Raw genomic sequence first — 17,634 nt, 5'->3', positions numbered from 1 at the left:
AACTTCATCAACTTACCAAACATACCACTACATTCTCATCCAAATCATTTGTAAACATTACAAGCAACAAGGGTCCCGGTACTGACTCCATGTGGTACAATACATTACAGATTTTCAGTCAGAAAAACACCCATTCACCAATGCCCTCTGCCTCCTCTCATTTAATAATGCCAGACAGGGCAGAAGCAAGCCCATCAGCTTGCCAAGGACCCACCAACAATCATAAACCCATAAAAGCTATGAGCAGCATTAGGCCTTTTGGCCCAATGTGTCTGCTCCACCATTTAAATCATGGCTGATGTACCTCATTCTCCGGCCTTCTCAACACACATGCATGATCCGTAAGTTTGCAGATGACACTAAAATGTCAGTTACTGCATAGAGTTGGGAAGGTGAGCAGAGGACTGGTTGATGGAATTTAATGCAGAGAAATGAGAGGGTAGGACCTACACAATAATGGTAGGGATCTGGGGAGTGTTTAGAGCTTTTATGGGCTTATGAACATGGTTCCTTAAAAATGGTGTCACATGTAGATCGGGTGGTCAAAAAGTCTTTCAGTACATTGGCCTTCATCGGTCAGAGTATTGAATATAGAAGTTGGAAGGTCATTTTTTCAGTTGTATAAGACATTGATGAAGTCTCATTTGAAGTACTGTGTTCAGTTTTGGTTACCATGATGTCAAGCTGGAGAGGGTGTCGAGAAGATTTATGAGGATGTGGCCTGGACTTGGGGGGCCTGAGCTAAGGGGAAAGCTTGGGCAGGCTAGGGATTTTTCCTTGATCACTGACAAGGGGTGATATCATGGAGGTGTACAAAATCATGTGGTCGAATGTAGAGAGTCTTTTGCCAAGAGTAACGGGTGAGGCAAGGTCATGGAGAGAGACAGTGTCTTCTCTTCTATCTGGATACAGGATATAAGCATAACTTGGATTTGCGTGGAGTAGCTACACTCTTTCCATGAGTGGATCAGATTTGCTGTGTCTAACGTGTTTTCTCAGCAAAACTTGTCCCAGTTTAGATGGCCAGGCTGGCAAAGTCGTCCCAGTTTTCGATTTTCTAGGAAAAGTAAAAATATGTTGGTGGGGACATATGTTGGAGGGGGGTCACAGAGGGGTGGAGTGGTCACTGAGGGGTGGAGGGGCCCGGAGGGGGTCACAGAGGGGTGGAGGGGGTCACAGAGGGGTGGAGGGGGTCACAGAGGGGTGGAGGGGGTCACAGTGGGGTGGAGGGGGTCACAGAGGGGTGGAGGGGGTCACAGTACATAGTAAGGAGCGTAGTAAGGATCAAATTGAGGGTAGCGCTTCTGGCAATAGATCTTGCCTGTGGCTGATGGGGTAACCTTTAGATTTTAGTGTAAGGGTGATAGTTTTCCAAATATTGGCATAACCCTGCTCTACTTGCTCATTACCATGTGGATTATAACTAGTTGTACGCCCAGTAGCGATACCTTTTTGCAGGAGGGCTTGTCTTACCTCAGTGCTCAAAGGCAGATCCTCTATCACCGTGAATAAAGTCAGGATAACAAAAAATGCTTAAGCTTTTGTCAAGGGAGTGAATGACAGTTGAAGCTGACTCATCGGCACAGGGGATAGTGAAAGGAAAATGTGAGAATTCATCTATAACGTTAAGGAAGTAGACATTTTTATTGTTACGCGGTCATGGTCCTTTGAAATCGATATTGAGGTACTCAAAAGGTCTGGTGGATTTAATAAGGCTGGCCTTGGAAGGCTTGTAGAACTGGGGTTTGCACTCTGCCCAGACTTCACATTTCTTAGTCTTACATCTTTGAGCGAATACAGCAAGTTGAGAGACTTCACATAATGATACAATCTCATGACACCAGGATGACATAAATCATCGTGAAGTTCTTTCAAGTGATCGGATTGTATACGTGCGAGATGGAGTGTCAGGAGGATCATTCAGTTTCCCTGGGTGGTAGAGGATATCTTAATCATAGGTAGAATCGTAATCCAGCGCATGATTTTTTATCATTTTTAATTTTGCTCTTCAATTTCTTGTTGGACACGTAAGCTACTGACTTTTGATCTGTCAGCAATGTGAATCTTTTCCCTGGTAAATAGTGTCTACAATACCATAGCCTGTGCTTTTTTTTTCAATGGAGGAATGCCTCTGTTCCGGCCCTTGTAATGTCCGTGAGAAAACAGCTATGGGTCTACCATCTTGGTTTAGTGTGGCAGTGAGAGTGCAATCAGAGGTGTCAGATTCGACATGGAAGGGGAAATCCTCGTCAATAGCAGACATCGAGGCTTTGGCAATGTCTAACTTGATGCCCTCAAAAGCCTTGTGGGCTTCCGCTGACAAAGGAAAAACAGTCGTTTTAAAATGTGGTCCTGCCCTGTCTGCAGAGTTCGGCACCCACTGTGCATAGTAAGAGAAGAAGCCAAGACAGCGTTTGAGAGACGTCGGTGTGGTTGGGGGAGGCAGTTTGATGAGAGGTCTCATTCTTTCAGGATCGGGGCTGATTTCACCTCTATCAACCACATACCCCAGTATAGCCAGGCACTTTGTGTGATACACGCACGTGTCTTCGTTAAAGGTTAAGTTTAGATCTTTGGTGAGCCGAAGGAATTTATTCATGTTATGATCGTGATCCTCCAGGGTTTGGCCACATATGGTGACAAATAGGGGAAGGTGGTCTGTAAGTTGTGGGCGTCCACCAACCTATCCACCTCTTTCTGGAAAACAGATACTCCATTGGTAACTCCAAATGGAACTCTTCTAAACTGATACAGCCTGCCGTCTGCTTCGAACACCATGTACTGCCTTTCCTTTTTGAGTACAGGTACTTGGTAGTAGGCTGACTTTAAATCTATTGTGGAGTATATTTCATATTGGGCAAATTGATTCACCATGTCAGAGATGCGAGGTAGGGAATATGCATCTAACTGAGTAAATCTGTTTACATTCTGACTATAGTCTACAACCATCCGGTGTTTTGCTCCAATTTTTGAGCAATCGGTTGATTTCATTCTTAATAAATTATCTCTCCCCTTTTCTATGCCATCTACTTTTTGTGGCTATAGGTTTACAGTCTGGGGTTTGTAGAGCGCGTCGAAAGAATCAAAGGCTTGTTAATCCAAACCAAGGCTTTTATTAACTAAAAGACTGGAGGGTATCACATGTAGGTCGACCAGTCCAGAATGACCTGGTCTGGCGAGGAGCAATCCTTTAAGACCTGCCAGTAGGTGTGGCTATGCTCTCAGCCAATCACAGTCATCCTACACTACAATCTGTACATTGGTGATAGAATCTGTACTATCGCAGGGTTAAATTGGCAAAAAGGCGTGGTGGTTTAATTTTAAGAGTTGATAGCCCACAGATTGTCTCCTGGGGTACAGTGAATGAAGGTAGTGGCCCATTAAATGCCAGTACTAAACTCTTCATTTGGCACTGGAAATCTAAACCCAACAACATCTGAGCGCATAAATCGGGCAGTACATGCAATTTAAAATCATTGCACTTGGTTCCTTTCACATTTAATGTTACTCTACAGGAAGTTAGTCATTTCTTTCTTGAGTCAATATCATGCCATACAAATTCTTCGCCTTAAAGGGTACAGCTTAAGCCCAAGGAGTTTGCTGTCGCAGGGTGGATGTAGCTGTCAGTACTCCCGGAATCAAATAAACAGTCAACAGGCTTCCTGTTTCCCTTCACCTTCATCGTGGAATGTTTCAACCTGTGGGGTTTGTCTTAACTGAAGGTGATAGACGCCAGGATGGGACCATGCGGCTGTGATGTCCCACAGGAGCTCGCCTCGTCCCTGGTCATTTCGCTTGCGGTCTCTGAGGAAGAAGATGTGTCAAATGAGTTATCGGCTCTCAAGGTAGTTATCACTACCATCTTGCCATGGCTTCTCATCTTGTCCTTGGTACCTGTCTTCTTCGCCTTTCCTTTTCTAGCCTCTCGGAGCGGGCTGGGCGATAACTCACGAGCTCGGCAGGCTCTTGCAAAGTGCCCCCTTTCTCTACAACTGCCACCTTCAGCTCGTCGGGCAGGGAGTACAAATGCATCATCAGCCCACAGAAGTAGTCCTTCCTGAAGCGGCTGCTTGGTTACACTCAGTAGTGGGTCATCATCGCGGGAAGCAGACTTTGAGGGAGTAGCTTCAGCACCTCAACCTGCCTCATCCCCTTGGGCTTTAGCACTCTGCAGCACTGCCTTGAGAGTCTTTATCTGCAGTAGGGTGGCATTAAAAGTCAGGTCAAGGATCTCCAGTAGGTGATGTCCACTTATGAAGGCGTCCAACATTAGGGCATTTCGTTGAGCTTCAGCTGCAACAGCGGCAAAGGTATATGCTCTTGATGGCCCCTTCAGCGCAAGAGCAAAAAAGATGGTCCTTCTTCACAGGGTCTTGAACCACATTGTTCACTCGCATGTAAGCTTCGAAGCACTGGAGCCAATTTCACCAGCTCTCGGAGCATCTTCATCTATCTCCAGTCTTACAGGTTTCAAGGAAGGAACCCAGAGTTGAGTCTGTTAATAAAATTGATATGCCATCGATAAGAGTTCAGACAAGTGAACGGACTAAGATTTGGCTTTTATTAACAGTCTTCAATGCTACCTTAGTCTGGCCAGTGGGACACTGAGCACCATCTGCTATATCAGCTAGCAGACACTCCTACAGATGTAGCCAATACACAAGTACATCTATGTGAGTGGCAGTCAGTGATAGGACAGGCTCAGAGTGTAGAAAATTAGAAATAGAGCCAGGACCATCAAAGGCTCTGACCTCCCATCCAGTGAATGGATCTATGTGAGGTGCTCTATCAATAAGGCAGGCAATTTCGTGAAAAGACTCCCATCACGCTGGTTGCAACCTCTGCTCACTGCTACCTTCAGGTGGAAGGTGCTTGAAGACTGGCATTTCTTCTTGAACCTTGCCTTGTAACACTAACCATAATCACCAAGACATTGTGTGCACAATTGGTGAATCTTGTTTTTTGCACGGGGATAACTGAAGGTTTAATGTCCACGTGTTTCCTTTGTATTTATTGTCTTTTTAATTGAATTAAACTATGAGGATATTGTCGGACTTCGGGGACTTTTTTCTCTGGAGCGTAGAAGATCTGAAATGCAGATATCTCTGGGTATCTCTTAGAAAAGGCTCAGTGAAGAAAGCTCACAGAGTTGTTTTGGTTATTGCTGATGCAATATCTTTCAAGTCAACTATCCAATCAGAACTCTTACCCTTCTCCTTCATTCATGCAAACAACAGTGTCACACATGTCTGAGGCAACATCCTATAAAGAAAAAAATAGTTATCTATTTTGGATCATCGAGAATGCATGTTAGTCAGGGCACAAGATAATTCTGTACTGGTTTTCAACCAGTGATGTGGAATCAATCTTCTTTGCAAATTTATCAAGCAGATATTTTTGATTTAATTTCAAACCCAAAGATTGATATTTCTGACATTGTCGTGCTCTCAGTGGTCTGGCCTTTGTACTTCATATTATTTAGAAAGAAGTTGGGATTGTAGATATGATCCACATTCTTGAAACATTAGCTTCATTAGTTAGTCTAAATGCCTTTTAAACTTTACACTTTTCCTAACTTCTACAACTTCTTCTGGCAACTCGTCCCGTGAACTCACTGCCCTCTGTGTGAAGAAGGGACCTCTCAGGTCCCTTTTAAATATTTTCCCTCTCACCTTAAATCTAACGCTGTTACAGCACCAATGACCGGGGTTCTAATCCGGCGGCGTCTGTAAGGAGAATGTACGTTTTCCATGTGTCTGCGTGGGTTTCCTCCGGGTGCTCCGGTTTCCTCCAACTCTTTGAAACATAGGTCATTTGGGAGTGATTGATCAACAGGGGCTCTTGAGCTGGAAGGGCCTGTTACCATGCTGTATGTCTAAATTTAAAATTTAGTTTTAGAGTTCCTACTCTGAGAAAAGAGATGATGAAGAGCCATGAGGTAATGTTGCAGCTATATAATCCCTAGGTTAAACCCCACTTGGAATATTGTGTTCCATTGTGGTCACCTACTCCCTTCATGAAGTGATGAATCTCTATTTTTAACAGTCTGAATTCTATACTTTCCAGTCTGAACAACAACCTTTCACTAACATCTTCTCCCACCGAGCTAATTTTGGATGCAATTTATTCGTTCACCCTGGATTCCAAACAATGCAACCCTCCAGACCAGCATGGGACCTTGACCAACAATTAATATTTCAGGTTACCACCTCTTCATTTTGTCTGTTTCTTCATTTTTTTCCTAGTTCTGGCAAAGGATCACGGACCTCTTATGTTACCTTTATTTCTCTCTTCACCGTTTTTGTGTGATTTTCGAACTGTTGCCTGCAATTCCGTGCAGTTTCTATTTTACTGCGAAGATTACTGGGTTCTAAGCGAACTGCCTCCTAAAATAATTAAGATTGTATAAATCCACCCTCTGACATTTCATTCTATTTGTCATCTGGTATCGGACCCAGATTTCAATTTTAGCTCACGGCAAGAAACGACGATTTGCTTTTGAACTAAAAAAGGGGTGACGAAGCAATGACTATGTTTACCCTACAGCAGAAATGAAAGCCATTCAACCTATTGGGATCATGGCAGCTCCCAACAGTACAAACCCATCAGTCTTAATTCCTTCATTCCAGCAATTTATTCTTTCTCAACATTACCATCAACTTCACTGATTCTTTTGCCATTTACCTACACTGGAGCCATAGAGTTGCAGAGGGATCTTGTATGCCTAACCCTAGTATGCCTGACAGTTAAGCTTCATTTTAGTTTTACACTAATCCTATACGAACTCATCATTTCAACTCCTTTCATTCCAATCAGATGCCTCCTAGATTTTTCATGGGTTGAGCCTAAATGCAAATCCTAACATGTGAGGAAATGCCCTGTGTCCATGATAAATCAGTTTTCAAGTGAGCTCCAAGTAATTTGGTGCTCCCCACTCTCTCCACGACAGAGATGTGTTGTGGAGGGTGGCAATTCCTGGTCCTCCTGAAGTCCACAATCATCTCCTTCATCTTGTCTACTTTGTTGGGTTCTTACCCTCACACCATTTTCCACCTCTCCCCTGTAGTGCAACTCACCGTGGTTGCTGTTGAGGCCAACTATAGTTGGGTCATCTGCAAACTTAATACACTGTTTGAGCTGGATCTGGTGATGCAGTAGTGGGTCAGTGGTGTGAACAGGAGTGGGCTGAGCACACACCCTTGGGGTGTGCCAATGCTCAGTATAACAGTTCTGCTAGATACTGTTGTAGTATTGAGAAAGTGAGCAGTTGCGCTACCCCAAGAATCCGGCCCAAACTTTACCCCAGAGACAAGTTACATCATCAGATAATCTGATCATTAATTCTTGTTGTTTGTGGAATCTTCCTTAGGAAGCTGCTACACATATTGTTAAGAAGGGGTATGGCGTGTTGGCTTCCATTTACCATGGGATTGAGTTGAAGAGCCATGAGGTAATGTTGCAGCTATCTAATCCCTAGGTTAGACCCCATTTGGAGTATTGTGTTCCATTGTGGTCACCTCACTACAGGAAAGAGTGCAGAGGAGATTTACAAAAGGATGTTGTGTGGATTGGAGAGTATAGGTTGAATGAATTTTTTTCCATGGAGCAATGGAGGAGGAATTGTGATATGATAGAGGTGTTTTAGATGATGAGAGGCATTGATCGTGTGGATGACAAGATGCTTTTTCTCAGGGCTAAAATGAATAACATAAGGGGCATAGTCTTGAGGTGCTTGTGAATAAATACAGGGAGGATGTAAAAAGGTAGTAAGGGTTGGCAGCAATGGTGGTGGAGCAATGGTGATCATTTAATAGATTATGATATAGGCACATGGAACTGAGAAAAATGGAGGGTCATGCAGTAGGGACATTCTGGGCAGTTGGTCGAGTAGGTTATTAGGTCAGCACCAACAACATGGGCTGAAGGGACTTTACTGTGCTGTATATTACTACATTCTTACTGACCGACTGCACTGACAATGCAACTCGCAGACTGTGAAGCACTTACCTGATCTTGTGAAAAGTGCTGCGCAAATCCGAGTATTTTTTTCTTCAAGGACCTGTGGGGAGGGTGGAAGGGGAAGAGCGAGATTCCGAACACCGAGAAGGAGTTGACGAGGAGCAAGATAAGACATGCTGTCCTTGTTACACCAAGGCATCTTTTATTTGTTCACTGGATGGAGACATCATTTGACCATGTTGGCATTTATTGTCAGTCTCTGATTGCTCCTTGATTGAGGAAATGGTTAAAAGGCAACTGTATTGATGAGCTGGTAATCATATTTAACCAGATCAGAAGGGCTCTGAAGATTTCATTTCTGAAGGACCTGGTAGGTTTCTACAAGCGAGTGGTTTCATTCCTACCCGTCAAGCTGCGTAATATTCTAATATCTCAACACATAGAGAAAATTATTTGGAAATATTTACATATATTTATTTTATATATTTTTTTATGTAGTTGTTACATGTTCTGTATTGTTTGCACCGAGGTCCGTAGAAATGCTCCTTCCTCAGATTGTTTATTCACAGTCGGATGAAAATAAACTTGAACTTCCACTATTTTCTACTAAATGTTGGAATCAGTGGTTCAAAACTGGCAGCTAGTGACTGCCACTGTGGTCCAGCGACACCTTCAGCAATCCGGATTCAATCACCTCATCCTTGAGGATCAATACTTATATCTTCCCAACCACCGAAATCAGACTAATCGGCCTATAGTTTCCTTTTTTCTGTCTTTCACCTTTCTTAAACAGCGGAACCACATTTGCGAACTTCCAATCCTCTGGAATCAATCCAGAGTCTATTGATTTCTGGAAGATCATCACCAATGGATCTACAATCTCCAAAGCCACCACTTTCAAAACCCATGGATGTACCTCATCTGGTCTGGGAGATCTATCAAACTTTAATCCATTTATTTTGCCTAGCACAATTTCTCTAGTAACCCTAACTGAATCTAACTCTACTCCCTGAAGCCGCTGACTGTCTGGGATATGACTAATATCTTCCACGGAGAAGACAGATGTAAAATATTGATTCAGTTCCTCTGCCATCTCTTTATAACCCATTACAATTTCCCCAGCATCATTTTCTTTCGGTCCTATGTCAACACGTGTCTCTCTTTTATTCCTTATATATTCCTTATATATTTGAAAATATTATTAGCTAATCTCCTTTCATAGCTCATCTTTTCTTTCCAAATGACTTTCTTTGTCTCTTTCTGCAAGTGACGAAAGGAATCTCAGTCCTCTGACTTCCCACTAATTTTAGCTTCCTTGTGTGCCCTCTCCTTTGCTTTTATCTTAGCCTTCACCTCTTTTGTTAGCCACAATGGTACCATCTTTCCTTGGACAAATTTGTTGTTCCTTGGAATATATCTATCCTGCATTCCTTTTATTACTTGTAAAAATATCTTCCAGTCCTGCTCTGATCCTCCAATTTGCTTTCCCAGTTTACTTGAGCCAGTTCCTTTCTCATACCACTGTCATTTCCTTTATTCCACTGAAAAATTGATACATCTGATAATTTTTTTTTCTTTTTCAATTTTTAAATTAAATTCAACCATGTTATGATCCCTGCTTCCTCGAGGTTCTATGACCTTTAACTCCCTAACGACCTTGGGTTCATTGCACATGACCCAATCCAGAGCTGCAGATCCCCTGGTGGGCTTCTCAACAAGCTGTTCAAAAAAGCTATCTCTTAGGTTTTCTACAAACTTTCTCTCCTGGCTTCCAGAATTTTCCTGTCTTTCCCAATCCTCTGCCATGTTGAAATCCCCGTAATTATTTTGATATTATCCTTGTGGCATACCCTCTGTATTTCCTGCTGTATCTCATTATCCACTTCCAGGCTACTTTTTGGGCGCCTGTATATAACTGCTAATATGGTCTTTTTTACCCTTGACATTTCTTAATTCAACCCATAATGATTCTCTCTCTTTTTACCCTATGTCTCTTCTTTCCATTGATCTAATGCAATTTTTTTTATCATCAGAGCCTCCCCTCCTCCTCTACCCACCTGCCTATCTTTTCTATAGATTGTGTAATCGTGGATATTGAGTACCCAATCACACCCCTCATTGAGCCACATTTCAGTTATGGCTACAATGTCATACTTTTCCAGTTGAATCTGAGCATCCAAGTCGTCCACTTTGTTTCTAATGCTACATGCATTAAAATATAGTCCCCTTAAACCCAATACCGAAATAGTTTCTTCTGTATTATTTTTGTACAGCACTTTATCCTGCCAGCTCACCTGACTTTTTTTAATGTTGTTATTGAGTAACTCTTCACTATTTATTTCTCTCCCTGTTATAATTCCCTGTTTCCCTACTGTCCTATTCTCTGCACTCTTATTTTGAATTCCCTCACCCTGCAAAGATAAAGATACATAATCAACATTTTGGGCTACTTGAAGAGGTTAAGCCAAAATGTTGGTTTTGTATCTTTATTTTTGTATATGAAATACACTGTTTGACCTGCTGTGTTCCTCCAGCATTGGGCTTTTACTTAGAGATAGCCATGTTCCCTCATGGTACTTTCTGACATTATGCACTCTCATGAGAGGGTACTGAATGTTTGATTGTCTCCATGTCGAGGAACGTGGAGGACTGCAGCAGGGTACAGTGCATTCCTCTCACCTTTGAAGTCTCCCAGGATATAGTTAGTCAGAGAGAGATCACGGATGTGGCAGACAGGGGCGCCTTCGCCCTCCACCCACCCACCCATTCCTTCAGTTAGTTGTCTCAGGCAACATATGTTGTATAGATTACATTTTATCATGGCGTCGGTTGTCATTGTTCACTCTGTCAGTAACCTCATCAGTTATATCCTTCAGTGGCTGCAATAGCTGGGTAGTTTCTAACTTGACCACTGCCTTTTGCTTCTCTATTTTACTGGCTTGTCCCAAATCACCATAATCTTGTTTTATGGGCCTCTTCAACTTCTATCTAAACCATTAACTCTGGACACACCCGTTGAATAACCTGCTCCCAACTCTATCAACCATTTCTCCTTCTCTCTTTTTCTATCCTAAACTCATTACAACTTACGCCTGTGCCCTCTCCTGTTCACCCTACTGACTCACGACTGCATCACCAGATCCAGCTCCAATAGTGTCATCAAGTTTGCAGATGGCACAACAGCAGTTTGGCCTCATCAGCAACAACTATGAGTTGCACCGCAGGGAAGAGGTGGAAGATCTCGTGAAGTGGTGCAAGAGTAACTACCTGAGTCTCAACTTGGATAAGACTAAGGAGATGCTCGTGGGCTTCAGGAGGGTGAGGAACGACCCCCCCTCCACTGCACATTAGCTACTCTGTGGCAGAGAGCACTTAACTAGTGACCCATCGTGGATGCTCAACATCTCCCCACATGTCAGGATAGCGCCACAGTGACTGCACTTCCTCAGAAGAATGAAGCGAGCAAGGATACCAACCAGCATTATGTCAACCTTCTGTAGGAGCTCTATCACAGGCCGGCTGCATCACAGTGGGGTGCAGTTGCTGCAAAGAAATGGATTAGAGGTCAGTCCACGGGACCATTAGTGTGGCAGAGAGGATCACCGGCGTCTCCCCTCTCCACCCTCCCCACCACCATCAATGTGCCCGTCATCTGAGCAATGCACACAACATCATTGAGGACCTCTTCCTCCCTGCACACCGCATCGTTCAGCTGCTCCCATTGGGGAAGAGTTACAGGAGGATCATTGCCTGCACCACCAGGCTGAGGAACAGCTTCTTCCCACAGGCAGTGAGAAGGCTGAATTCGCAAAGGATCTGGTCACACTAAACATCCGAGACTCTCGTTTGTACAAAGCAATATTTATTTATTCATTTTTATAGATAGAGTACTTGTCCTGCATATGTGTTATTTGTCTGAATGTGTGTATTGCCTGGTTGAGTGTCTGCATGCTTTTGTGACAAGGATCAGAGAACGCTGTTTCGTTGGACTGTACTTGTACAATCAAGTGAAAATAAACTTGACTAGATGTTGGAAAAGGCGATTTGGTCTGTTCCCGCAAATACTGGGGGGAGGCGGGTGCATCAGGTGGTCAGGTTGAAATGTAGTGAACATGACTGCAGCCTGGTACTAGAGTAAACCTTTCACCTGTTTGTTCCATTAGTAACCCAGGGTACATTCAATGGGCTGAATAGCTTACCTCTGCTTCTAAATCTTATGGTCCCCAGTATCCCTCAGGCCATCTCTACATGGCAACGGGCAATCCACAGTGGTTGATTCTTAGACAAGCAGCTCTTTTGTATTAGTACTGTACAAGTTTCATTGCCATCTTTAAATATGAATAGATTGTTGGTTCTGTGCCAGGACACAATAAATGTTAACATGGGATCGCACGTGCACACTCCCCACCGAATGTCCCCCTGAGTACGGTGCATTTTTAAAATGTCCATTTCACACCACTATATGCTATCACATCTCCTATGTAAGGCCACCTACCATCAGTACATACCACAGCAATTCTTTGTTATTTTTAAAAATTTACAGTCATCATTTTAAATGGTGTCGAGAGAGAGAGAATTCAGAAGGGTGACACACCAATTATCCAGGGTCCTCGGGCCTTAGTTTGTCAGGTTCCATGTTTACTGGTCCTGTTTACTCACCAAGAACTTGTTAAGCATCAAATCAATGAGTATCTTCCAGCCTTCTGGAGGTAAGCTCACCCAGTACATTCTCTTCCCTTCCTTCTCAATCACTTTTCTTTTATATAATGTCTTGTTATTCCTTTAACAATTGATACAATGGCGTCTACTTCAATTCCATTCAACATCCTTATTCTGATTCAAACCAGCCAAACAGTTGGAATTAAACTTATGACGGTTTATGGCATTATTGATAAGTCCAGCTTGGTGGTGAGCTGCCTAATTGAACTGCCTAAATTCTGATAAAGTTGCTCCCAGTGTTTTATTATGACAGGACTTCCAGAATATCGATCCAGTGATGATAAAGGAACGGCAACATGTTCTTAATTCCACTGGCGACATCTATGTGAGGCACTGCCTCCAAAAGGCAGCTAACATCAGGAAGGACCACCAAACTCCCCTGGTCAGACCCTCTTTTCACTTCTACCTTCAGACAGAAGTCTGAAGTCCAGCACTTACAGGTTCAAAACAACTATCAGGCTCTTGAACTTCTATTTATTGCCCAACTATAACCATAAACAAGTCAGGGCCCACCAATTACTCTATTACTTTCTTGCATGAACAGCGAATATTTGTCTTTATCCCTTTACATTTATTATCTCTTGATGTGTCTTGGCATATTGTGCAAATTTAACGTGTAGTATTTTGTTTGTGTATCTTACCTGTTAGGTTGCAGCACTGGTCCATCTGAACATTATACTAATGTACATGGCAATGAATCTTCATTACTTGTGGACTCAAGCAGTGATACTCTCATGCTCCTTAGGCCCTTGGTAGTAGAGGTTGCAGTTTTGGTGTGGTCCTTTGGAATATCATAGAACATAGAACAGCATGGTAAAGGCCCTTCAGCCCACAATCTTGTGCTGACCCATATATATCTACCAAAAAAACTAACCCCCTCCCCACCTCATTACCCTCTATTTTTCTTTTATCTGATGGTATGGATTGACACTTGGAAATATGATGTGGTAGCGATTAGTGAAACATGGTTACAGGAGGGATGTGACTGGCAGCTAAATATTCCTGGATTTAGTTGCTTTAGGTGTGATAGACCCAGGGTGGGGGGGGGGGGGGGGCAAGAGGGGGTGGGGTTGCACTACTTGTTAGAGAAAATATTACAGCGGTGCTTAGGTGTGATAGAATAGAAGGCTCATCCAGGGAGGCTATTTGGATGGAATTGAGGAATGAGAAAGGGGAAGTTACAATTATAGGGGTGTATTATAGACCACCGAATGGGGAACGCGAATTAGAGGAACAAGTTAGTAGGGAGATAGCAGTTATTTGTAATAAACACAGGGTAGTGATTGTGGGGGATTTTAATTTTCTGGGTATTGATTGGGAAACCCATTCCCTGAAAGGGCTGGATGGGTTGGAGTTTGTAAAATGTGTGCAGGATAGCTTTTTACATCAATACGTGGAGGTACCAACTAGAGAGGGAGCTGTGTTGGATTTACTGTTGGGGAATGAGATGGGGTCAGGTGACAGAGGTATGTGTGGGGAAGCACTTCGGGTCCAGTGATCACGGTGCCATTAGCTTCAAGGTAATTATGGAAAAGGATAGGCCTGGGCCCAGAGTTGAGGTTTTGGAGTGGGGAAAAGTTAGGTTTGAAGAGATGCGAAAGTATTTACAAGGGGTGGATTGGGACAATTTGTTTTCTGGGAAGGATGTAATAGAGAAATGGAGGTCTTTTAAAGGAGAGATTTGAAGAGTACAAAATCTTTATATACCTGTTAGGTTGAAAGGTCAGGTCAAAAGTTTGAGAGAGCCATGGTTCTCAAGGGATATTGGAAACTTGGTTCGAAAAAAGAGGGAGTATTACAATAAATATAAGAAACAAGGAAAAAAGGAGATGTTTGGGTACTATATTGAATGTGAAAAGAATCTTAAGAAAGAAATTAGAAAAGCTAAAAGAAGGTATGAGGTGGCTATAGCAAGCAGGGTGAAAATAAATCCAAAGGGTTTCTACAAATATGTAAATAGCAAAAAGAAAGTGAGAGATAAAATTGTTCCAATAGAGAATCAGAAAGGACAAATGAGTGTGGAGCCAAAAGAGATGGGGGAGGTGTTGAACAATTTATTTTCCTCAGTATTTACTGAGGAGAAGGATATTGAACTGTGCAGGGTAAAGGAAGCAAAGGGGGTAAATATGGAGACTATAGTGTTTAAGAAAGAGGTAGTACTGGAGCTTTTGAAACCTATAAAGGTGAATAAGTCTCCAGGTCCTGACAGGATTTTCCCCAGGACCTTGAGAGAAGTTAGTGAGGAAATAGCGGAGGCTTTGGCAGTGATTTTTCAAATGTCATTAGAGACGGGTTTAGTGCCGGAGGATTGGCGTGTTGCGCATATGGTTCCTTTGTTTAAAAAGGGTTCGAGGACCAAGCCTAGCAATTATCGGCATGTAAGTTTGATGTCTGTGTTAGGTAAATTGATGGAAAGCGTTCTTAGAGATAGTATATATAAGTATATGGAGGGACAGGGTCTGATCAGGAACACTCAACATGGATTTGTGCATGGAAGGTCGTGATTGACTAATCTTGTTGAATTTTTTTGAAGAGGTGATTAGGAATGTTGATGAGGGTAGAGCAGTGGATGTTATCTATATGGACCAGTAAGGCCTTTGATAAGGTTCTGCATGGGAGGTTAGTTAGGAAGGCTAATTCCTTGGGTATTAATTTGGAGATAGTCAAATGGATTCAACAGTGGCTAGAAGGAAGGTACCAGAGAGCAGTAATAAATAATTGTTTGTCAGGATGGAGGCCGGTGACAAGCGGTGTACCTCAGGGTTCGGTATTGGGACCATTGCTGTTTGTCATATATATTAATGATCTGGAGGATGGGGCAGTAAATTGGATTAGTAAATATGCAGATGATACTAAAATAGGGGGAATTGTGGATGATAAAGAGGGTTTTTAAAGATTGCAGGGGGATTTAAACTGCTTAGAGGAGTGGGCAGAAAGATGGCAGATGGAGTTTAATGCTGATAAGTGTGAGGTGCTTCATTTTGGAAAGAATAGTCAAAGCAGGACATATGTGGTAAATGGGAGGGTGTTGAAGAATGCAGTGGAGCAGAAAGATCAAGGAATAATGGTGCATTCTTCCCTGAATGGAGGAGCACATGTGGATAGGGTGGTGAAGAAGGCCTTTAGTATGCTTGCCTATATAAATCAGTGCATAGAATATAGAAGTTGGGAAGTAATGATGAAACTGTACAAGGCATTGGTGAGGCCAAATTTAGAGTAATGTGTGCAGTTCTGGTCACCGATTTATAGGAAGGATATTAACGAGATAGAGAGAGTGCAGAGAAGATTCACAGAAATGTTGCCTGGGTTTCAGCATCTGGAATACAAGGAAAGATAAAGCAAATTAGGTCTTTATTCCTTGAAACATAGAAGGCGGAGAGGGGATTTGATAGAGGTGTTTAAGATAATGAGAGGGATAGATAGAGTTGATGTGGAAAGGCTTTTTCCATTGAGAGTAGGAGAGATGGATACAATAGGTCATGGGTTGAGAGTTGACAGGCAACGGTTTAGGAGTGACATGAGGGGGAACTTCTTTACTATGGCTTCCCGGAAAGGTGGTGGAGGCAGGATAAATTATGTCATTTAAGAAAGAGATGGATGAGTATATGGATGGGAGGGGGATGGAGGGAGATGGGCAGGGTGCTGGTAGGTGGGATTAGAGGAGGGTGCTTGGATCAGTGAGGACTAGAAAGGCCAAATTGGCCTGTTTCCCTGCTGTAATTGTTTAATGGTTATGTGCCTATCTAAGATTCTCTAAAATGCCCCTTTTGTTTCAGCTTCCACCACCACCCCTGGCAATGCATTCCAGAAACCCTCAACTCTCTGTGTAAAAAAAACCTACACCTGATCTTGAGAAAGGAAATGGTTAATAGCTAGTGATAGTGTAGCTAGGTTCTGCAGCATTCTAGTAAGGCAGACATGGCAATTTAAAAGGACCAATTAGTACAATGACTAACTATAAGAATTTACTCTGAACCAATCAATGAGCAGGTCTGATAAGAGGATGGCAATCTTATGTAGCAATGGAATTTGTACTTAGCAGCAATTGCATTGGATAAGAATATATTGTGTGAACTTTTGATTGGGCCAAATGTAACTCCGCCCATATTTGAACAAGACAAAGGAATAGCTTTGAAACACATGGTCAATCTCTCTGTCAGCTTTCATAGAGAGAGCATCTCTGTGAGACTCTGTGCAGATAACTCAGAATTCTGCAGAATAAAATAGTCTGACCAGACAAAATTTTCGTAATGTCATTTTGTAGGGTCCACCGAATGAATTGGACTCCACATTTGGTGTCAGAAGTGGGATCCAAAGGCTCTGCAGATCTTTGGCAGTTGGAACAAAGTGGAGTGGGTCTGTGCAGACCAGGGAAGTGGCCGGATGGTGTAAGTATAACTATTATCTTCTCCATTTTCCCTGCTCTGAACGAACCCTCTCTGCATGATTTTGTGGACTGAGAGACCAGATGGAATTTAACGGTGGACAGACTTGAGTTAAGAGTTCAGGGAACTCGGCAGTCTGGGACCGTGGTTGAAAAGGAGCTCTGGGTGCTCGGATAAGGTCAGGGACCTTATAGGTAATTGTATGGATGTTGTGAGTGAATGCGGTTCACCAATACAGACCACGTGTGAGAAATATCCAGAAGATGAGAAGACTCTACGTAAATTTTCGGTGGGGCAGGGGCTTTGAATACGAGATTAAATAAAATTGGGTGGCCTTTAGGAGGCACATGGGATGATAAATTAATAAAAGAGGCACAACAGTTGATTTGGAAGTGTATATTAAATGAGAAAGCTAGGAAGATAATAGGGAAATGGCATCTACTGGCACAAGAAAGAAAAGAGAGAGATAAACTTGCAATTTGGCAGACGAACGCTGTAAATCTGGGGATCCCAATGACAGAAGAGGGGACATTGAAACCTGTGAAAGTCCTCCTGAAAGAATGTGCACACA

The 17,634-nt window shown here is 42.8% G+C and overlaps 1 protein-coding gene across 3 annotated transcripts in view; it reads left to right on the top strand.

The window, feature by feature from the left end:
- LOC138739606 (interleukin-13 receptor subunit alpha-2-like) overlaps positions 1 to 17,634 on the top strand; it is an 88,443-nt gene that overhangs the window by 12,516 nt on the left and 58,293 nt on the right. For all 3 annotated transcript variants that reach the window (XM_069891976.1, XM_069891975.1, XM_069891973.1), the window contains exon 2: positions 16,943 to 17,066. The gene's annotated coding sequence lies outside the window, so the exon portion shown is untranslated. The remainder of the gene's footprint in view (positions 1 to 16,942; positions 17,067 to 17,634) is intronic.

This window comes from Narcine bancroftii, chromosome 7 (assembly GCF_036971445.1).
Source record: "Narcine bancroftii isolate sNarBan1 chromosome 7, sNarBan1.hap1, whole genome shotgun sequence".
Lineage (NCBI taxonomy): Eukaryota > Metazoa > Chordata > Chondrichthyes > Torpediniformes > Narcinidae > Narcine > Narcine bancroftii.
This window is presented reverse-complemented; position numbering and strand designations above follow the sequence as displayed.